General features: G+C 30.8%; 3 long non-coding RNA genes across 3 annotated transcripts; all 3 read right to left on the reverse strand.

Moving 5' to 3' along the window:
• Positions 1-188: 188 nt before the first annotated feature.
• On the reverse strand, positions 189-3,230 carry LOC114395974. The gene is made up of 6 exons (XR_003663169.1): positions 3,099-3,230; positions 2,964-3,010; positions 2,341-2,389; positions 1,169-1,225; positions 741-1,078; positions 189-564 (listed from the first exon to the last, which is right to left on the reverse strand). It is a non-coding gene; the product is annotated as an uncharacterized LOC114395974 (long non-coding RNA).
• Positions 3,231-3,578: 348 nt separating this feature from the next.
• LOC114395975 lies at positions 3,579-7,579 on the reverse strand. Its single transcript, XR_003663170.1, has 4 exons — positions 7,204-7,579; positions 6,213-6,644; positions 4,530-6,116; positions 3,579-4,451 (listed from the first exon to the last, which is right to left on the reverse strand). It is a non-coding gene; the product is annotated as an uncharacterized LOC114395975 (long non-coding RNA).
• Positions 7,580-7,705: 126 nt separating this feature from the next.
• LOC114395130 lies at positions 7,706-9,684 on the reverse strand. The gene is made up of 3 exons (XR_003662951.1): positions 9,440-9,684; positions 8,764-8,848; positions 7,706-8,519 (listed from the first exon to the last, which is right to left on the reverse strand). It is a non-coding gene; the product is annotated as an uncharacterized LOC114395130 (long non-coding RNA).
• Positions 9,685-21,563: the final 11,879 nt, after the last annotated feature.

A 21,563-nucleotide genomic window follows, 5' to 3' on the forward strand; every position in this document is an offset into this window, starting at 1 on the left:
AAGCTTGTATGCAAATCCAGATAATTAAGCACTGAGGAAAATGCATAAAAATTATAGCTTATCTCGTAGACTATCCTATAAAACTCTAAACAATATCAGAAATATGAGTTTAAGGAAAAAATAGCAACGAAGCATCCAAAAAAACCACAAAAAATCAGACAAAAAAAAATGTTCATAACCATTAGAAGTTCAACGTAAAGGGAAAGAAATTGTTTCATACCCTAAGGTATTTGACTAACAAAACTAAGCAAAATATAAATCAAACCAAAACCCAAAAAAATATAGTTGTCTGTGGGATGGTCTTCAACTAGAAAGGGTGTCATCCCATATGACTTTTTTCCTAAATAGCGCTTCCCACGCATGTTCGTCAAACTTGAAGAAGAAGACAACTTCATTTCCAGGCATTAAGTTATTTTTAGACAGGTGCTGAAACCATGGTTTCGCAAGGGATGGCAGACCATCATGAATGGTGATCTGCCATTGGTTACGTCTACCATAACCACGGTGGATAGAATTTTTTTTTTTTTAGCTAAACAAAAAATTTGAAGCAACTGGTGGAAGAACCTGCAGCAAAATTATAACAACAATTAAAGGACAATTTTTTTTAATCAGCAAGCAATGTTATCTGAATATAAGGAATATAAAGGACAGTTATTTGGCTAATAGTTTTGTTTGGTTGTGTTTAAGAAAAGTTGGCACAAAAAAACAACAATATAATTGAGTGGGTTAGAAACTCCTACCAAAGGCAAGTTGTGTTGCACCATGTCTTGTGTGACATCAGTTGTAAAGACGTGCCTTCTGGTTGTAACCACTGACCTTCTCGTTGATTGCCCATGGATAGGTCCCATGACATCAAGCTCGAAAGATGTATTTTTGTCAGGAGCAAAAAGCCGGATAATGACACCATCCTTAATGTTGTAGGTTCTCCTAAACTCTTTCAGACCATCAGCAAAAAAATAGCGGTTGCCATATTTCTGGACCCTAACAAAATGTGTGTTTCCATTATAGTAAAATAAAACATAGTTGGGTAATATGGTCTCCACTGTCTATGGTAAGACAAAGGGACCTCAATAATGTTCTGCAAGGAAACGTGTAAAGAAAAGAAATAAGTTTTTTTTGTATGTGGAAAAAGGAAAATGGGAAAATAGTTGGGATAGTGAATGCCGACCTTGCCAACACGAAATGCCGCTAAAAACCGGGTTTTCACCATCCAATGGGAGGGGCCCTGTAGCACAATATATAATGTAATTAGTAAGAGAACAAAATATGGAGGAATTTATAAAAAAATTGAACAGAAACATGCACCCCGAAAAATGGGTAAACGAGAAAACATTGGGTGCAGTCATGTCTGTGGTGTAAAGAGGATATGTGTAAGTTTGGAAAAAGTGGATGATATACATGTAAGGAAGAATTATCGAGTAATAGTAATGTGAAAGATTAATGATAGAGGAAAAGAAGAAATATATGAAGGACCATATTGGAACAGATAGTCATAAGGTTAAAACGAAGTCTGGTAAACTGAAAGAAACTTACAACAATAGAGGTAGATGTGGAGGTACTCATGTTGCCGTGTGGGAGTTTAAGGTGTCACACAAATGGAAGGAGTTACAATGAATATAGTAAGTATAAATATATGGCAGTGACTATTGGAAATATTAGTGGTGAATAGTTGCAACGAATAGTTAATAATGTTCGTTTTGTATTTGTCTTTTACGCTTCCCTAAATTGTGTATATCCAGTCTGTATATATTTATGATTATACAGAATGGATGGTAGCATTGGGAATCAAAAGTCGTCAATTGTGTAGGATAATAATTAAATGGATTGTGATCTGAGATGCACAATAATTACCGTGTACTGTTATATGTACACTATACTTAAAATGAAGTTAGAAATAAACGGCGGGAGTTAATATTGGATAGTTGGGGGCCTTGTCTAGCAATCAATGTCATAGGCCAGGGATATTTTATGGAGGGTAAACTATCCAAAAACCAATGCAAATAAAAATTGCAAAATAAAGCTCGATCAATTAAAATCCCTGAGGAACAGAAAGACTTAATAAGAAGGGTAAACAAAAGCACAACAATGACGAAGATTTGTTGAAAATAAACGCTAACAACAAATTGTTGAAAACAAAAAACTGGGCCCCCAAAATGACCCAAAAAGAACAAAGCACGGAAGAAAAAAAAACCCTGTAAAATAAGGAAAAAATGAAACACAACCATGCACAACATAAACAAAAGCAAACTCAACCATGGAAAACATAAACAAAAGCAAACTCAACCATGCACAATATAAACAAAAGCAAACTGTAAACCATGAAAGTTAGAAAAACATAACCTTTTCTTTTCGCAGCCAAGCGAAGCAACCGAGTAAAAGCAAACTGAGACTAAAAAAAAGCATGGAAATTAGAAAAGCTGAAAAGGTTGAGGGAAATGTAGAACCAACCGAAGACAAAAGAAGCAGTTGTGATAACAAAACAAAATAAAGTAAAGCAAAATGACAGACCAACCCCAACCGGAAGCCCAAAATGCAGAACCAACTGAAAACAAAAGAAACAGTTGTGATAACAAAACAAAATAAAGTAAAGAAAAATGACACAGCAACCCCAACCGGAAACTATAACCATGAAACCACGTGGCACAATAAAGCAGTGAAGATTGGATTACTCAGCAAACTCATGTCACAACCAAAAGAGTCTGAACTGGGCACCCAAAATGGCCAAAAACCCAATAAAAGGGACACATGGAAACATTTTTAAGTTGGGGCACAATAGCATTTTTCCTATTCTCCTCTTTTATTATAGAGGCATGCAAAACATTTGTTAAAGAAGGGAAAGGATATCGACAAATGGGAGCAAAATGAAAAGAAAATGGAATGACCATTCATAGAATATTACGGGCGGTAACAAAATACGGCGACACAATGAAAAGAAACATGGACTTTAAAGAAAATGTAATTACCCGCCATTTTTGTTGAACACAACTCTACCATCGTATTCTGAATTAATCTGCAAAATTAAAATTACAAAACTTGATTCAGAAGACAATTTTGAAACACAGAAATATCGTTAGCCCAAATTGCTCCTGAAGTATTACCTATCATAAGTATATATGTCACGATGAAAGGAAGTTTGGAGCAACAATTCTTAGAAATTTCAAAAGATTTCTGCAAGGTTGTATTGCTCGTGGGTGTTACCAAAATGATAAAAATAAAAACCTGAAGAAAACCACCATAAAACTAAAATGAAGTGTATAGTAAAAAAAAATCTAAAATACAGCGAAAAATTACAAACTTAAGAAGAACCACACCTTCAAGAAGTTTTCTGATATTAAAAAATATAAAGACTTAGAAACCTATTAGAAAGCCAGAGCAACAATGGTTATAAATTTTAAAGGATTTCTCCAGGGCTGCAAAACTTGAAGAGAATAAGCATAAAATAGCAAGACAACTGTAGTTTAAGTCTCACAAATCTAAAATGAAGTGCATAGTAAAAAAATGTAAAATGCAGTGAAAAATTACAAACTTAAGAAGAACCACACCTTCAAGAAGGTTTTCATATATTTAAAAATATAAAGACTAAGAAACCTGTTAGAAGGATGGATCAACAATCGTTAGATACAATTTCTTAGGTACTTTTAGAGTTATTTTTTTTATCACGATCGAAGTTTCTGTCATAGGCTCATAGAGAATGATTTTCCAAAATTTTCAACATCAGAATGTCAATTACCTGTTCATTGAAGGCTTTGACATAAGTCACGGTTCCACCTCCACAAGTGGACGGTGGTGAAGATCCTAGCAGGTCCTAACTTGAGCCAGTAAAAAATTCTATAGTGAACAACATTGTAGAATAAATTGAATCAACATTGCTAACCAGGTATAATGTGTGCTTGTGTATAATTAAACATTGAATATATGGTTCTTACAAATTGATGTAGAAGTTAAACCAAACCTTGAAAACAGAGAAGAAGAAAAATTGAAAGCCACATTGGCGACTATATTGACGATACATACTCTCAGGCACTTATTTTGTTTCTGACCAAACTATTTGTTAAGTTCCATTCCCACCTGAGTTGCATGAAAATAACAAAAAAAAAATAGAAAAGAAAATCGAGAAATAAATAGCAAAGTTAGGGGCACACATGCATATGACTCAGTAAAAATTAAACCTTGTTTATGTGACCAACCACTAACAGAGCAAAAGCAAGCATGCATAAATGAAACTAAATTCTTACTCTTTATAACCAAGTGAAACACCTAACAAAACGAAAACTAAAAGACAAAAGAAAGTCAGCAAGGTTAGCAAAAAAATAGAAACAAACTGAAAAAAAAAAAGCAGTGGAAGAAAAACTATACTAAACAATCACTGAACACAAATGAACCTTAACTATCTCAACAACCAATAAGAAGCGAAATCCAAATGCAAGAGAAGAAGAAGTGATTGAATAAAACTGCAAAAGCAAGACAACGAATAAGAAGTGAAACACAACCATGGATGAATGAACAACAACGTTGATCAAAACTATTACCTTGACTTCTCATAACAAACCGAAGAACGTTCACCTCACCCAATTGCCCTTCTACTAGAGCAGCAACATGTTCCTGTCATGCATCAAACACATTAAGGATACATTAGCTCCTTTCAATCATAAACCCATATATTTTGTAAAGGATACAATAATTCCCCTTCATTAAAATTACTGGCTAACAACTTAATCATAAATGAATTCAAAATCTAAGATCATCAAGAAATAAAGAACTCTCCAAGTCTATTGTTGCTTTGTCTCAACCAAGGTCTTAAGTTTAGAGCGTAATGTTCAACACATGCAAATAGCATGTAGACTTTATGGAAAGATTTATGCATGCAACCCAACTGTAACTTACCATCAAAAGCAATGACAAACCCATAGATACGAAGTATAACACTAACAAAAAAGAGAAATACTTTTTTTCCCTTTTCTAATATCTCTTTAATAGGCCGATGTGCTGCAGTTACACACAAATTCTGCAGTATAAGGGCAAACATCAAATATTGAATAATAGTGACATTAATTTCAAAGAATAAAGTAAGAAGAAAAAGAACACTAGCAACCCGTCCAAGGTTTTTGAACATCAATTTTATCAAAAGAACTCAAGGTTATTACAAATGCATCGTCTCTATCCTCTTCTTCAGGACATTTAAATCTGCATGTATGCTAAGCTGGAAAATAGCACAAAAAAGGCAGTAAACCAGATACAGGCGCTGCAAAAACAGGCATGCAAATGCATAACATAAAAAAAAGTCATACCTTAAAATGCAGAAGCAATAGAACCGGAAAAGGAAGTAAAATGAAGCAAACGAAAATGATACAAAGCACCACCCGAAAACCACAATCACAGAATGATACAAAACAACAACCCAAAACCATAATAACCGGAAAGCTTTAATCATAAAACCATGTGGCTCAGCAAAAGAGTGACAAACACACCACAATAACCAGGTGGCACAAAACAAAGATTTAGGATTTGAGACAGATTATCAAGCAAAATTAAATAGAAGCTGAAATCCGCCAGTTTGAGAATGATATGTGGAGTTGGCAGCAGAACAAAAGTTCAAAGCTAGACACATGGTAGCCAGGTGGCACAAAACCAAGGCAAAGCTGGAGGGGCATAAAATGACCAAAAAGCCAATAAAATGGACACCTGGCAAGCTCTCAAGCATGGGCACAATAGTAATTTTCCTGGCCTTCTCTTGCCTTCTCTTTTAATATATAGTATATAGTATATAGTATATAGTATATAGTATATAGTATATTTCAGACTCACACCTCAACGACTTGTCTTGTAATTGGTCCAGCTCCATGGAATTGGAGATTGGAGCTGCTCATACAGATCAGAGAGTTAGTACATATGATAATGGAAGGAAATTGATTTTACTTACACAATGTGAGGACTTAAAAAACCACGATTTATGGTGATTATATATGATTAACAACCATATGGTTAAGATACTATTCCAATGTAAAGAGTTATAGAAATAAATATTAATGAATTATGACCATTAGCCATGAGCTCATTGATGAGGTTGTTGTAGTAGTTCACTCCTTCATGGTTTACACCTACACTAAGCTTTCCTCCTGCAAATGATTTATAAGAAATTAATAATAGTTGTTATGGAACGCAAACCAAGGAAAAAATTTATCTGGGTGGAATTTCAATAAAACTTGACTTACTCGATAGTACCCTAGACCATGAAATGGAAAATCTATAAGCATCCAAATTCATATACTTCATGATTCCAATATACTTCATGATTCCAATATGAGAACCGCACGGGACGGTTGGGACATCTAGTCCGCATATACCTTCAGCTTCATCTGTCTTTCTTAGTTGCCTAAGCCTCTATTTTCTTCTTCTTCAAATTACCTTTTTAAATACTCTGTTAAAACATTCATAAGTAGAACACTATGGAAAACTTAAAAAATAAAGACCTTATCCTGTGTAAATTTTTCATGGCCGAGTGATACTCTTGAGGATGCAAGCATGTCACTCCAATTCTCCAATTTTATAGGCCATAATGCAGATTGGTGAAAAAATTTATGGATCGTCCTCCTCACACTGCTCAGAATTAAAGCCCTAAACCCCGCACCGCTCATCTTTGCAAACTAATCAATAAAATATATGAAATAGCGATTAATGCAAAAAGAGCTAATAGGAAAGCAATAGTTATGTTTCTAATCCTCCAATTTACCAACAAAAGAACTTTACCATTTGATCCCCCAACCCGTTGATCCCTTTATTGCCAAAAAAAATTATAATAAAAAAGCGCAGAAGGGTTTTAACATGAATTCATTGATTTTTTTTTACTTATTATCAACCATTTTGAGGCATGGATCGAGGGTAGTTTTTTTACTTCACAAAAAGGCACCTGGAGTACTCACCTATATATACATACCGATAGAAAACGTCAAGCTACACAAAGGCCCTCGAAAACCAAAAGGGGTATAAAAAAAAATTTAGAAATCCCCTTCTCAACATAACAAAAGTCTCTCAACAGTGAAACTGAAACCCCATCATAGCAAACACAATCATTCATTCCACTATAAAAAAAAGGGGGCAAAGAAATCAAAATGAATACCACAAAGTCCAACCAACACACAGATCAGAAGAAGAAGAATAACAGAGCAAAAATATATTAATAAGATTCAAGATCGAAATCCCTACCCTGAAGGAGAAGCTTCTGAGTAGTCTTGTTGGGATCCATGGAACATTCCTTGAGCATTGCATATGCGTCTTCTTCACTGTGATTGTCCGTGTTGCTCTCTATTTTCAAGGATCACTCTAACCAGATGTGAAAAAAAGTCGGCATGCAAAAAAGGAGAGCACGAAGCATACTTCATTGAACAAAAAGAGCTTTAACACCTATTAGTTGGCCAGAATCTCACAAAACATAGGGTAACAACGGATCAAAACATAGACCAAAAACACAGAAAAACAAAAACTTAACATGCATCAGAACAAAAAGAAAACATGAATGAGAAGAACAACAGGAAAAGAAAAGCAAAACCTCGTTTGTAGTCGAAAAAATGCACAACAACAAAACCAAGCACGACCGGAACCCAAAAACACAGAAAAACAAAAACTTAACATGCATCAGAACAAAAAGAAAACATGAATGAGAAGAAATTTCGAGAATACAATCAACAAAAATTAATAACATGTAGTTAATTAACACAAACTCAACAAAGAAAACACAAAAGGAATAGAAAAAAGAGTGAAAGGAAACAACACGAACTGGTGAGAGTGTTCCAAGTGGTTTTGTGAGATCCTCGTGTAGAGACCAAAGTGAGCAGCAAATGAAGAAGAAGAAGAGAGAATGCATTGCGAAAAGCGGGTGCCTTTAGCATTCCGGCGAAATTTCAGTTTCCGAAAAAAAGAGAAAGAGATAAACGGAGGAAAGAGAATGATTTTGGATTTGAGACAGATTATCAAGCAAAATTAAACAGAAGTTGAAATCCGCCAGTTTGAGAATGATACGTGGAGTTGGCAGCAGAACAAAAGTTGAAAGCAAGACACATGGCGGCCAGGTGGCACAAAACCAAGGCAAAGCTGGAGGGGCATAAAATGACCAAAAATCCAATAAAATGAACTAAGAAACAATCTAAGGTTATCATAAAAATTGCAAGGTATAAAAAAAATAGATAACCTTATGCTAATTAAAAAAAAAATCATTTCATATATAGCCTTAGCAACCCAGTTGCCAAACTCATTTTAGAGTTTTTTTGCTGCATAAAGACTTCACAGCCCTTGAATAATCCAAAACTTACAAAATGTGTTTAATTAGAATTAAGAGAATAACTCAACCAAACACTTAAATCCATTGATCGCAGAGTTTAATTGTAGTAAATAAAGGAAGAAAGTTTTATACCTCCATGCCATTGATGTGATCTAAACTCAGCTTTTAGAGTGTGTCTTCATGGTTCAAGATCTGACTTGAGGAAAGGATTTAGCTTGTCTTCAAGGAAATCATTCCCAAACATCTGAGAAAAAATAAAGAATACAAATTTTTAGCCACAATCTCTTCAAAGACTTTCTAAAACATAGAAGAAAACATTTATGCATGTTCCATAAACCATGAGGAACCACATTATGAACCTAACCAACTCCATTTAAACTCCAAAGGAAAAAAGAAGGCCTCTAGGACCCCCTAGTTGCCATTACAAACCCCATTCCTTTTTCCTCATCGAAAAGTCATGTCTAACAACGCAAAAATTCTCAACGAACCCTATAACAACTCCTTCTCTAGCAGTCTCGAACCCACCATCTTGAAACCATGCTCCCTGTGGCAGACCCAAAAACTGTGTACACCCTGCAAAGAAATAAAATACTACTATTAATGTTGATCGGTAACTATATTATATAATATTATTATAGTTTATTTTGTATCAATAAATTATTGGTGTGAGTGATATTAAATTCAATTATCTTCAATAAGGTTTTAAATTTAAATTTTGTGGATGAAAAAAATATAAATAAAAGAAAAAAAACACATTAAAAATAATCAGTTATATTTTTCAATCGAAATTAATTAACAACAAAATTAATCAATACTCCATATCAATAACATAATAAATAAAAATACCATAGTGTAGGTCCCAAAAATAGGAACATGTGCACGTTGAAATTCAGTGTCTTAACATTTATAGAAAAATCCAAAACCACATTGGACACTTCAATGCTCCTTTATAGTTTCTTTGCCTTCATGATTAAGCAATTTCAAAGGGTAAGAATACTTTTACTTGCAGTAAATTAAACAAAAAAGTTAATAGTGCTTAAACATGGCCGGGCACCGATAGGTGAAACCAAATCATCAATATAAAGAAACAACTACACACTACAATGTAACTAATCATAATTTTCTTAAATGATACAACCATGACGATGAAAACTACTGTCATACTTGTTGTTGGGTAACCAGCACGACGAATCCATTTATCAGGTAATGGTAGCTATAGAGCTTCAGATATTTCTCCATTCTCAATTATTATTCAATCACAACATACAAATAGAAAAACTTGCATTGGGTTTAGGATAATCAGGCTTGAACTGATAACTTCCACCACGTCAAGGTGACACTCTACCGCTGAGTTATATCCCTTGCCTCCATCGAGAAATAGAACTGACTAATCCTAAGGCAAAGGGTCAAGAAACAACACATTGAAGAGAACATGAGCATAAACACTGGCCAGGAAAAAAAAAAGAATTGGAAAGCTAAACATCAATGACTTAAGAATACAACATATGAGCATAAACACTGGCCAGGAAAAAAGAGAATATTTTTTAAAATTGCCATAAATGGTCCTACATATAGAAAAAGCAGAGGATGAAATTAACAATAGGGCAAAGCATGTCATGTGGGGTACCCTACGCCCTAATGCACCTAGAAAGTGACAAACTGAGTTAAACAGGTTTTTTGGCACTGCATGCAACATAGCATGGCATTAGCATGTCCTTTTTATTTCTTTTGTAGTTAGATATTATTATTGTATTTGTGTACCTCGTGAGGGCTCAAAGGATAGATAATTTTGTGTTGAAATTCTTTCTTCACCAAAGCACTAGTTGGAGGCTTATCATGTTCCAATCCAAATCCCAGCTAGTACACATCCCTATACTCGGATAAATCAGGCACCCCCTGCTTCATACAAACCAGAAAAGAAATCTTTATATTATATCCATTATTTGCTACCCAAAGAAAAATACCAAGAAAAATACACAATTTCTTTCCATTAAAGGAAATTAAAAAGTATAAAAAACACCAATCAACAACCCTAACCGCACATAAAACCTTCAAACCAAGCTTGTGTTTGAGTGAGGTGATACCTTCTTAGCATCTTTGAAGCCATTAACCTCTCTTCTCAACCCGCCATAGTAATGAGAAACAGGAGCATGTCTCAGAGTAACAACATACACATCACCAAAATAATATCCTATAGTAGATAAATAATCATATTCGGATGTGCCTAGGTAAATAACAAATGTATAATGATTACACCTCACAGAACAACACGCATAAATATACCAGATCTAAACATTATGCAAGTTATTCTGACCTAGGTTTTTGTCAAGAGTCTTGGTGAACTGGTCCAAAGCTGGAGAAACCTTCAACCTTTGCTTCAGAATCCTCTTCTTCCTCTGAATTTGAACATTCTTTGGCCACTTCATGAACCGAGTCAAGTCTCTCTTCGGAGGCAACGCCCCTCCGATTCTGAACTTCTTTGGACGTTTCTCAAACAGCAGATTTGAAACCTTCTCTTGAGATTTCAAAACAGAAAAAATCACTTTCAAAATAAAAATTAAAAAAAAAGATAGCAAACAACCAAATCCCTAATCGAATTGAACTCCGAGTAGTTATGTACAGGCTTGGTCTTAGCGGCAATAGCCGGAGCCTTTCCACCTCGTTTGGGAGCCTACGAAATCAAACACAGTAACAATTGCACATTATGAAAACGAAAATAATGTTTCAAATCAAAATCGATGCAAGAGGTAAAACCTATCTAAGATATAAGAGAAGCAAAGAAAATGTAGGTTTGTGAATAGAACTCACCATTGTTGCAGTTGCTGTTGTGTGGCGAAGCAAGGTGCCACCTTGACACAAGCATGGCAAAAACACCCCAAAGCAAAACACCAAATAAAAACCCAAATCTATGAATTTTAATTTTTTTGCAGGAATTGAGAATATTAATGAAATTAAATTAATAAAAAAACGGAAAATTAAGGAATGGATAAAGGTAAAACCTTTTCTGTGCAGCTTCGGCAGCTTTGGCATGTGCTTCTTCAGAGGTCAATCTCTCTTCTTCCTTGCACATGTGTTTGTCTACGCTGAAGCAACCAAACCAAACACCCATCTTTGGTGTTTCTCTCTCTTCCTCTGCTTCTTTGGTATGGGCTTTCTCTTTCTCTTACAATTTCTTTTTCATTTAAAATTCTTTTGCACCCTCTATCACCATGTGTAAAATACTATCAAAGATTGCAAAATTTAAGGAAAGAGGGTTAGATTAAAAAACCCACGAAAAACCCCGCCCAAAAAAACATATAACAAAGAATCACAGAACATGAAAGGAACACCCAAAAATAGGAAACAATTTTTTCCTACATGCATTCGCAAGTAACTTTGTAAACCCAAAAGCAACAAAAAAAGTAACAATAAACACCAAAGTAAGAGCCACACATGCATATCAGTCAATAAAAATTAAACCTTGGCTATGTGAATAAACAAAGTGAAGAAAAAACAGTGGGGAAAAACATAAGAATGCTCAATAAAAATTAAACCTTGGCTATGTGAATAAACAAAGTGAAGAAAACAATGGGGAAAAGAACCACCTTCATCACCGGGCAACCAAAGCGAACAACCTTCACTTCTCGCAACCAAACCGAAAAACACGGGAAAGCCAAACTGAAAAACTAACGGAGGTCAGTAAAAAAACAAAGCACGGAAGTTAGCAAAGGACTAAAAAACAAGGTGCAAAATGAGGGGAAAAAGGTAACACAATGCAGAAGAATCGGCAAAGCACGTGGCACAACAAAACAGTAAAAACTGGATTACTCAACAAACACCTGTCACAACTAGAGGAGTGGAAATTGGACATCCAAAATGACCAAAAAACCATTAAAGGGGACAATTGTCTAATTTCTAAGCAGGGGCACAACAGTAGTTTTAGTGGACTTCTCTTTTAATATATAGTATATAGATTTATATTAAGGATAATAGGAAGAGTAATACTAGGTAAATACATAACACATAAAAAAGTGATTAAAAATTTAAGAAGGTTTCGATAATACTAAATGATATATTTTCTAATAAATGTATTCTTTTATTTACTTTTATTCTTTAACCATTGTTTGTAGTGTAATAATAATTAACATAATTGACATTTAATATATCCTTTATATGTACTACATATTATTAGGTAAAATTTAATATATAAATTTAAGAATCTAAAAACAGGTTCATATGACACATGGCGAAACAAGATATTTTTTCAAAGTTTAGATGTCACATGTCATCATTTGATATTTCAGGGTAAATTTATTCAGTTATAACCTAAATTCAAATTAGTACTTAATGAATCATTAATATAAATGGGACAAATTAATTATATAATTGATTCATAAATAATATAAATTGATTTCAAGATTAAAATATATATTGGTTATTAAAAAGGCTTAAATATGTTTATCATATATGAAAAATAAGTCATTTTCAAATTATTATCTAAAATTCACTTTTGGTCATCTATGTATTTCACATTTTTTTATGTTTCAATATATTATCTATTGTTAATCTCATTCTGTTAAGTAATCACGTGATAGACGGAGTGTCACGTCATCAATGCCTAATCACTAACACATCAATGCCACATCATTATGCCTCGCCCTCTTCTCCTTCCTTTTCCTTTTCTTCCCCTTCTCTTCCTTTTTTTCCTCCACCACAAACCCCACCATCTTCTCACCATCTCACCCCATCATCTTTTTGTTGTTGAGCAGGTTTAGCGCCAGCTTCAACCCCTACACCACCAGCGATGAGAAGAGGAAAAAGCCAAATGACACCACTTCGAAGATGAGGAGCTTCTTGGCAACGTCAACGTTGGCATCGCAAAAGGAGTGGTTCTTGAGGCTGCACTGGCCTGGAGTGGTGAGGGGGAGGCCCATGAAGATGACGATCGTGAAGAAGGATTTCACGTTCACCAGGCCATCTAGGGCTATCATGTGGACGCTCGTCATGGAAGAGGACGAGGATGAGGAGACTCTTCTGGTGAGGGTTGTCGTGCGCCGTGACTAGGTTGGTGGTGGCTGTCACACGCACACCGACTTGGTATAGTAGAGGGTCATGGTGGGGTCGTGATTGTGTGCAAGGGAGGGGTGGCGATGGAAGGATGAAGAAGATGAACCGGCTTGGTTGGTGGTGGAAGGATGAAGAAAATGAATGGGGTGAGGCGATGGGGCTAGGGGTGGATTAGGGGTTGGATTGTGAAGGAGGAGGAGGAGGAAGAGGGGGAGATGTTGTTAGTGACGATGGCGGTGGCAACCACAGTGGAGAGTGAGGGCGACACATGGGAGGTAGGCGGGGGGAGAAAAGGAAGAAGGAGAGGAGGGAGAATGATATGGCACTCAAGTGTAAGTGATTAGACTTAATGACGTGACATTTTATCTATCATGTCATAACTTAACAGAACGAGACTAACGACAAACACTAAATACTACATTGAAACATAAAAAAATTCCAAGTATGTAGATGACCAAAAGTGAATTTTAGGTATATCTTGAAAATGACCTATATTTTCAAATATAAAAAACATATTAAAGTCTTAAAAAATGCATTAAAATATTTATTGGTCATTAAAATTTTTATTTCATTAAATCATTTTTTATAATTTAAACTGTATTTAAAAATATGTTTATCAATTAATTTTGTTTTTTTATAAAACATTTATTGGTTATTAAAAATATGTTTATAAAAAAGTGTTTTTAGCATATTTTTAAAGAACAATTTTTTATAATTAAATTTACAAACAGAAAAATTTTAATATATTTTTCATGTATAAATTAAAAATAATTACTTTTGCAATAAAAAAAATGTTTGTGTTTTGTTAATATGAAATTTGATGTTGAAATTTTTAAACTCAGCAAAAAAAAAAATCTGAAAATTAATGCAATTTGAAAAATAATATAAATAAATGCAAATTTGAATAGTTAAGCGGTGAAAAGGTTTTGTTATAATGTTCAGATTTGTTATAATTCCGTAAAATTAAAATTAATTATTTTGAAAAACATATTCTAATTAATTAATGCAAAAATAAGTAGTTGAACAGTATTTGTATTATGTTATAGGTTAATTACATGTAATCCAACTAATGAATATTCAATTTTAATTATTTCCAATGAATTCTAATTATGTAATCATTTCTTTTAACCTTTGTTAAGTTTCATGTTTGCTTACTAATTGGGTTTCTAGAGTGAGAAATATTATCAAATGATGATTATTTTATCTATTTTAATATGTTTATTATTATAAATTGACAATTTCATAAACTTAAATATTTAATACATTGTTTCATTGTTGGCTCAACTTTTTTTTATGACCAACACTCTTATTAACACAAGTAATATGATGAGGTTTTATACTCTTTTTTCTCAAAAAAAGAGAAGCATGGTAAAAACTCAACATATACTACTTAACAGTTAACCATTTTTTGTCATTAATTTTTTCGTGAAAATTGATACTTTTTTATTTTCTTATTTATGTCTTTCTTCATTTAAAAATGATTTTTTCTTTACACTATTTTTTTTTCTTTCTTACACTGAAAATTGATAGAAATTTTTTTATTGACCTTTTTTTTTCAATCATAAATTGATTATCAAGAACATGTTATTCGAAAAGGAAGAATATCAACATGCATGTGTTCTTTACTAAGAGAAAGTTATAACATAGAGTATCACATAGCTATAAGAAGAAATTAAAGTTTGAACAAAAAGCTTCCTGAAATTATGCAAACATATTAGATGAATAATCGCAAGAGTTTGTAAATCCCCTGATCTATGTTAATATAAATTAAATTTTACTCATATTAATTTGTACAAAAAATATCACTTAAATTATAAATTTTATATAAATAAATATAAAAACATCAATAACCCCATATAAATAAAGTCAAAATAACAATTCATAAATAAAAAATAAAAAATAGTATTTGAAAAAAAAGTATAAAAAAAACTAATATTTGTCAATATTTGTTATTTACGATAAATTTTAATTTAAAATAAATTAAGTATTACAAAATATAGAAAAATATTAACATTAAATTATCATTTAAGGGGTTAATTAATGAGAATTTATGTAGTTGATGGGTGTGATTTTAATTATTTTCTTTATGCATATGTATCTTATTAAAATAAAGTAAGTAACTATTTGATGATTTATTTATATTATTTATATTTTTTGTGAATATTTATATTTTTATATGAAAAGACATTAGTTTTTTTAATAAATTTTACTTTATAATGAAAAAATTATTTTTATTTTTTTGGTTTTGATTTTTATTTTATAAATTATCTTATAAAATAATAGAAAACATTTTTGTCACACAAAATTATTTTAAACAAAGTTAATTAGATCTTTTTATATTATATAGTGAAAGTAATTAATATAATAACAAATTATATACAATTAAGGCAATTATTAAATATATTTGAATGATTTTTTTTAGCATTAATTAAAATAGTTTTAAAATAAAACGTTAAGGTAAACATGTAATTATTATGTATAATTTATTTTTTATTATATGTAATTACTAAATGTTACTAAAAAATATTTTTATTTATAAAAATACATGATTATATTAATTATCATAATTATGATTGATATATATTGTGATTTTAATTTATTATGATAATTATTAACAATATATATTTTAATTGAAGTAATAAAAACCAATGAAGTTATTTTTTTCTTTTGGAGCTCAATTTTATTTTTTAAAAGTTATTTTCACTGATGATTAATTATGCGTTGTATTATTCATAATTAAGTCAAGAAAGAATATTAAATTTCAATATTCGACACTAAATAATAAAAATGTACAATAACAAGAAAAATTATATATTAATAACACATTCCTATCATGTGACCAAAATATACAAAAAGAGTTAACACTGCTTCAAGGAGGAAATATCACTATAATGGAGACGAAGAAGTTAGGGATTTTTTTTTTAGATTGAAAAAAGAAGAAGAAAGAAAGTACATGTGTAATTGAAGCAAAACACAAAAAGTATCATAGTAATTTTCTCTTATATTTTTTATAAGATTTTCATTAAATTATTCATATATTATTATTTTGTTTTTATAAAAATACTTTTAAACATGACAAATTTTATTTGTATAAACAACAATTATTTTGCTAAATACCGTTGAAATGATAGTTAATTGTGATGAAAAAAATGGTTCAAAACATTTAATAAAATATATTATATAATTTTAAATTATGATCTTTATAAACTTATAATCAAAATCATCATTATTATTATTTATAGAAATAAAAAGAAAAAAGTGAAATATAAATATTTATTTTATTAAAAAACAAGTCTATTTTTAATAACTAAAATTATTTAATATGATATTAAAAAAATTTATTAATTAATTCAAGTAGTTAGCAATAATTTTCTCTAAAAAAATATTTTTGGATGCTCAGTGTTTACTATAAGTGAATATTTTTTTCTTAATATCACTACAATATTAACCTGTTAATTCTTAATTTAAATCTTTTGTTTTAAAATTTTATTTTAAGAAATATTTATAGATATGGTTCATATATTTGCAAATATTTATAAAATAACAATTTACTCTATAATACTCACGGAAGGAAGTATTGGTGCACGTATAAGACTGATAAGGGGTGTATTTTCATCTAATGTGATGAAAATGATAATGAAAGATTACTATTGAAGATCACCTTATGTCATGTCATCTTTAATAACGATTTAGTTTACATAATATTAAATCATATTTGTAAAAATCATTAATATTTTCTTTACAACATTTATATTTATCATTTGAGTTTGATTTATATATACAATATCATACTTAATTTTACTAATATTAACATGAAAATAAACATCGCCCAACTTAATTTTACTAATATTATTAAAATTTGTAGTCCTTTTTATAATAATAAATATTAAAATAAATAATTAATAAATTTACATACTAATAAATGATATTTCATATTTACCTTAAACAATATAAATTTACATATCTTAAAATAAAAATAAAATGCTAATTTTCATACTAGTTTATTAAAAATGACCTAAATTACCTAAATTACCTAAATTTACCTAATAAGTGTAGCTTAATTGATTTCCACAAAATAAAAGAGATAATTTTTTTTAAGTTTGATCAAGTCTTCAACCAAAAATTAATTCCATAATTAACCCAAAGAACTGAAGCTTATTTTATTCATCATCAATCATTTGATCAAGATAGGTGGGGCGCTCAGTGGAGAGTTGGGTGAGGTATTGGTCTCGAGTTAATTAATGTGTAAGGATCTGTTGCAACTCTAGTCATTGTTCCGGTCACTTGTTAATATCTGGGTTAGCTGTTATTTATCCCTTATTTTCGGACATAAATATTAACTCACCTGGTAATTGACTGGATATGATAGAATCCTTGTAACTAATTGGTACTTCTGATAATCCTATTAATATACTTTTTTTTTTGTTGATCTTAAAAAAACTAAAACTAAGACCGTACGGTAGTTAAATAAATTACTGAAATTTCACTCATAAAAAGTGTGTTAACATCCTTCTTTCCTTCAAAAATTAATTATATGATATTTTTATAATCTCCCAAATCTGTTAAGTCAATTTTTTATTTACATATTATTTATGCATGAGTTATGTCATAAACTAAAACAAAGTTTTTAGAAGCAAATCACGTGCCAGATGTCTCTCCCGCAATATTTCTTTTTCCTCCAAACTTTAAATTGTGGGATTTTAGTTTTTTTCTTCTAATTAACATATTTATAGCTTCTAGAATGATATTAAAGGTAATTAAAATAATCAAAGCAACTAAGACAATTTTTTATTTACATGTTATATAATTGTATTATATGTAAAAAATTGAGACAATTAAGGTAATATTTTGTTTGCATGTTGTACCGTTTGGCCTAAGCTATGCAACACGTGCTTCTCGATCATAAGCTTTGGAGCTAGTCTTCGATAAATTGCGTCTTTTGAAGCATAAGGTCGTTAATGATATGTGAGGTCTCCTTCCTTTTATAGGCCTTCTTTGTTATCGATATGATTAGGTTTATTAGGATAACATCATAATTTTCTATATGATAAAGTGGATATCTTCTAGCAAGAGAATAAAGGACCTTTGAATTATTCTCAACTTATTAGGGAGGATTTTTGTCTTATACTAGCTATTCTAGCTAGCAACTGAAAAAAAGTCATGGGTTTGATTCCATGTTAATAAAAATTAATAAAATTAATAATTAATATTTACTAATAGCTATTCTAGGTAGCAATTGAAAAAAGTCATGGGTTTGATTTCCATGTTAATAAAAATTAATAAAACTAATAATTAACCTTTGTTTTGCTGATAAAAAAATTGACACAAACCTATTGGAGTAACTAGTCTAGACTAATAATTAACAAAGGCTTGGTCTGGACTTAAGCTAAGCCGGGTTTGGAACAATTACCCCTTAAATGGTAGTTTATATTGACATGAAGTGTTGACATTTTGATGCATGCTTGACATCTTGAAATGCTTCACTTTATCCAATTATGCGTACATGAGTTGAAGTATGAATCAATTGAGTTATTCTAGTTAATAATTAAAGTTAGACTAAATGATAGAAATTAAGTGAATACATTACTACTAGAAAAAATATTTTTTACATCGGTTAAAAGACACATTCAATGACGGTTATTAACCGTCGTCATAAGTAACATCATAGAAAATTTTCATTTTTTACAACGGTTTTATAAAAATCGTCTTAGAAAAAAATAATCTTTTAACATGATTTTCTGAAAAATCGTCTTAGAAAAGAATTCTTCTGAGACGGTTTTTCAGAAAGTTGTCTTATAATGTATTTTTTTTTTATAAAAAGATAAAATATTTTGAGAATTCTAAGAATATTTTTCATAGAATTATCTTAGAATGAATTTTTTTTTTAAAAATAAAATAAAAAATTAAAAAATTGAATCGAGATGACATTGTTAAGCTAATAGCAGTGATAAACACATTATAATCATCAAAATAAAATTATACCCAGAAGATACATACAAGTCAAAGAAGGGGATACATAAAAACTAAGTTAACATGCCTTTTATAGATGTCATGAAATTAACAAAAGATTATTATTCAATTAAAAAATATGTAAAAAATTAATTAACATACTTAAGCATAATACACACAAGTAGTAAGTAGGAGAAGTAAGGTTGTGTAAATTCTTATGCTTGAATATCCCTACATAAAGACTATAACAATATTTGGCATCTTTTGTTAATCAATCCCAAATTTTTTAATTAGTATAAAAAAACTTTTTAAAAGAATTTATTTACATGTTTCTACTCATCTAATATAAGAGAAATTTCTCTATTTCCTTTCTTCTTTCAAAACTATTTTCTTAATATATTTCTCTTTTACTTCTATTCTTCGATTCTATTCCTTTTCTCTGTATTAGAAAGCTAGTTGACCAATTAACTTTACACTATATTGTCACATCTAAGTGATGTTTTTCTTACTAATGTAATTGGTAATAATCTTGTAATTTTTTTAATAGAGAATTTATATTTGTACACAATTATATATATATATATATAAATAAAATAAGGAGAATTTTTTAATATCTTAATTATTTTTACTCCTTATCCAAATATTCAAAAATGAAAACAAGAAAATAATAGAATGAAAAATCAAACTATGTAAATTAATTTACATTTACATTTGAAAACTTTTTAATTATCTTAAAAGTTATATTAATAATAATTTCTAATTAAAGATAGTATAAATTTTTTTACATTAATAATACACAACAATTAAACTCTGATGACTTGAAAGCAATTAATACAATACCTTGTGAGTCACAACATATGCTCTTGCTCTGGTGTCATGTTGTCAAATGGCATCAATCCTGTCTACGATCCCAAAATCTGCTACTTTTACGCACAAATCTTCCCCCAACAGCAGGTTTCTGATTTGAGATCCCTGTGAATTATACCACCAATATATATAATGTCAATATCTGGGGGAAATTGTTCAATTTCCTTATTATTAAGCAGTTGCAAACTTTACGGTTTACACATAAAAAGCCTTTTTTTGTCTATATATATAAAAAAAACAACTCTAAGTTTGAAAACCAAACATGTCCTTACGCCATTCTTAAATTTACGGTAATCAAAGTAAATAATTGACTTTATCTATAATTATATTAATTTGAGCTTATTCCCTTTTACACCACAAACTAACGACTCTAAGTTTGAATAACTAAATATATTTATCAATGAATTTGTATTGTGTTCATTATATTTACGAAGAGAGTTACAGGACAGCGGTGCACAATGGCCAATGTCAAAACCACTATGGAATCCAACAATTTCCCTTAATATGTCTTTCATTCTATAGCTTACTAAAAGGAATTGGCTATTTATTCTTGACAAAACTGTTTTTTTGAACAAGGGTTCTCTCTGCCCTTTATGTTCAAATGAGGCTGAGTCAAATGCTCATTTGTTCTTTTCTTGTAAGAAATCTCTTCAAGTTTGGGCTCACATTCGTGATTTGGCTCCTTTCTGCAGGCGTTTCACTTCTTTGTAGTGCATTATTGACTCTTTAATTAGGGACAGATCCACATCAGGTGTTCAAGGAAAATTTCGTTGTTTGGCTATAGCAATTACAATCTACTGCATCTGGTTGTCTAGGAACAAGCTGATTTTTGAAGATTATCAATTTTCTGTAATAGAGGTTATTAGCAAGATTAAGTTTCTTATGTATAGACAAGCGCACCTGTTGCATTTGTTTTAGCATCTTGATATAGGTCTTCTTGTATTAGGGAAGCTTTTGATTTTCTCTAGCTGCGGAGTATACCCCGTTTATTGTTGTATCATTTTGGATTTAATATAATTTACATTTTTCCCAAAAAAAAAACCACTATAGCGAGATAATGGTTAGTAGGTTAGCCACTATAATGAAGTTTATTAATACAAATAAAATAATTTAAACTATACACTAAAAAATGCTTATAAAAATTCTCAAAATTAAGGACATTCTTAGTTAATAGTAAATAAACATAGTCCTAAGTTACCCAGTCAATAATGAAACCTCCCAAGTTACATGCAACTTTGAATTGTTTATCTGAACACAACATAGGAATAAAAAATCGAGGAAAACAAATAGACATGCTAATAAAGGAAAGAAAAAAACAGAGCAAAAGAGGCTAGTTGGTTGGCCTAAAAGGTTGCTGGAGCACTCAGGTTTGGTTAGAAACACATAAGAGAGTTGTGGGTTAGACAGCTTGTGTTGAATAAAAGAG

Source organism: Glycine soja, chromosome 18 (genome assembly GCF_004193775.1).
Source record: "Glycine soja cultivar W05 chromosome 18, ASM419377v2, whole genome shotgun sequence".
NCBI lineage: Eukaryota > Viridiplantae > Streptophyta > Magnoliopsida > Fabales > Fabaceae > Glycine > Glycine soja.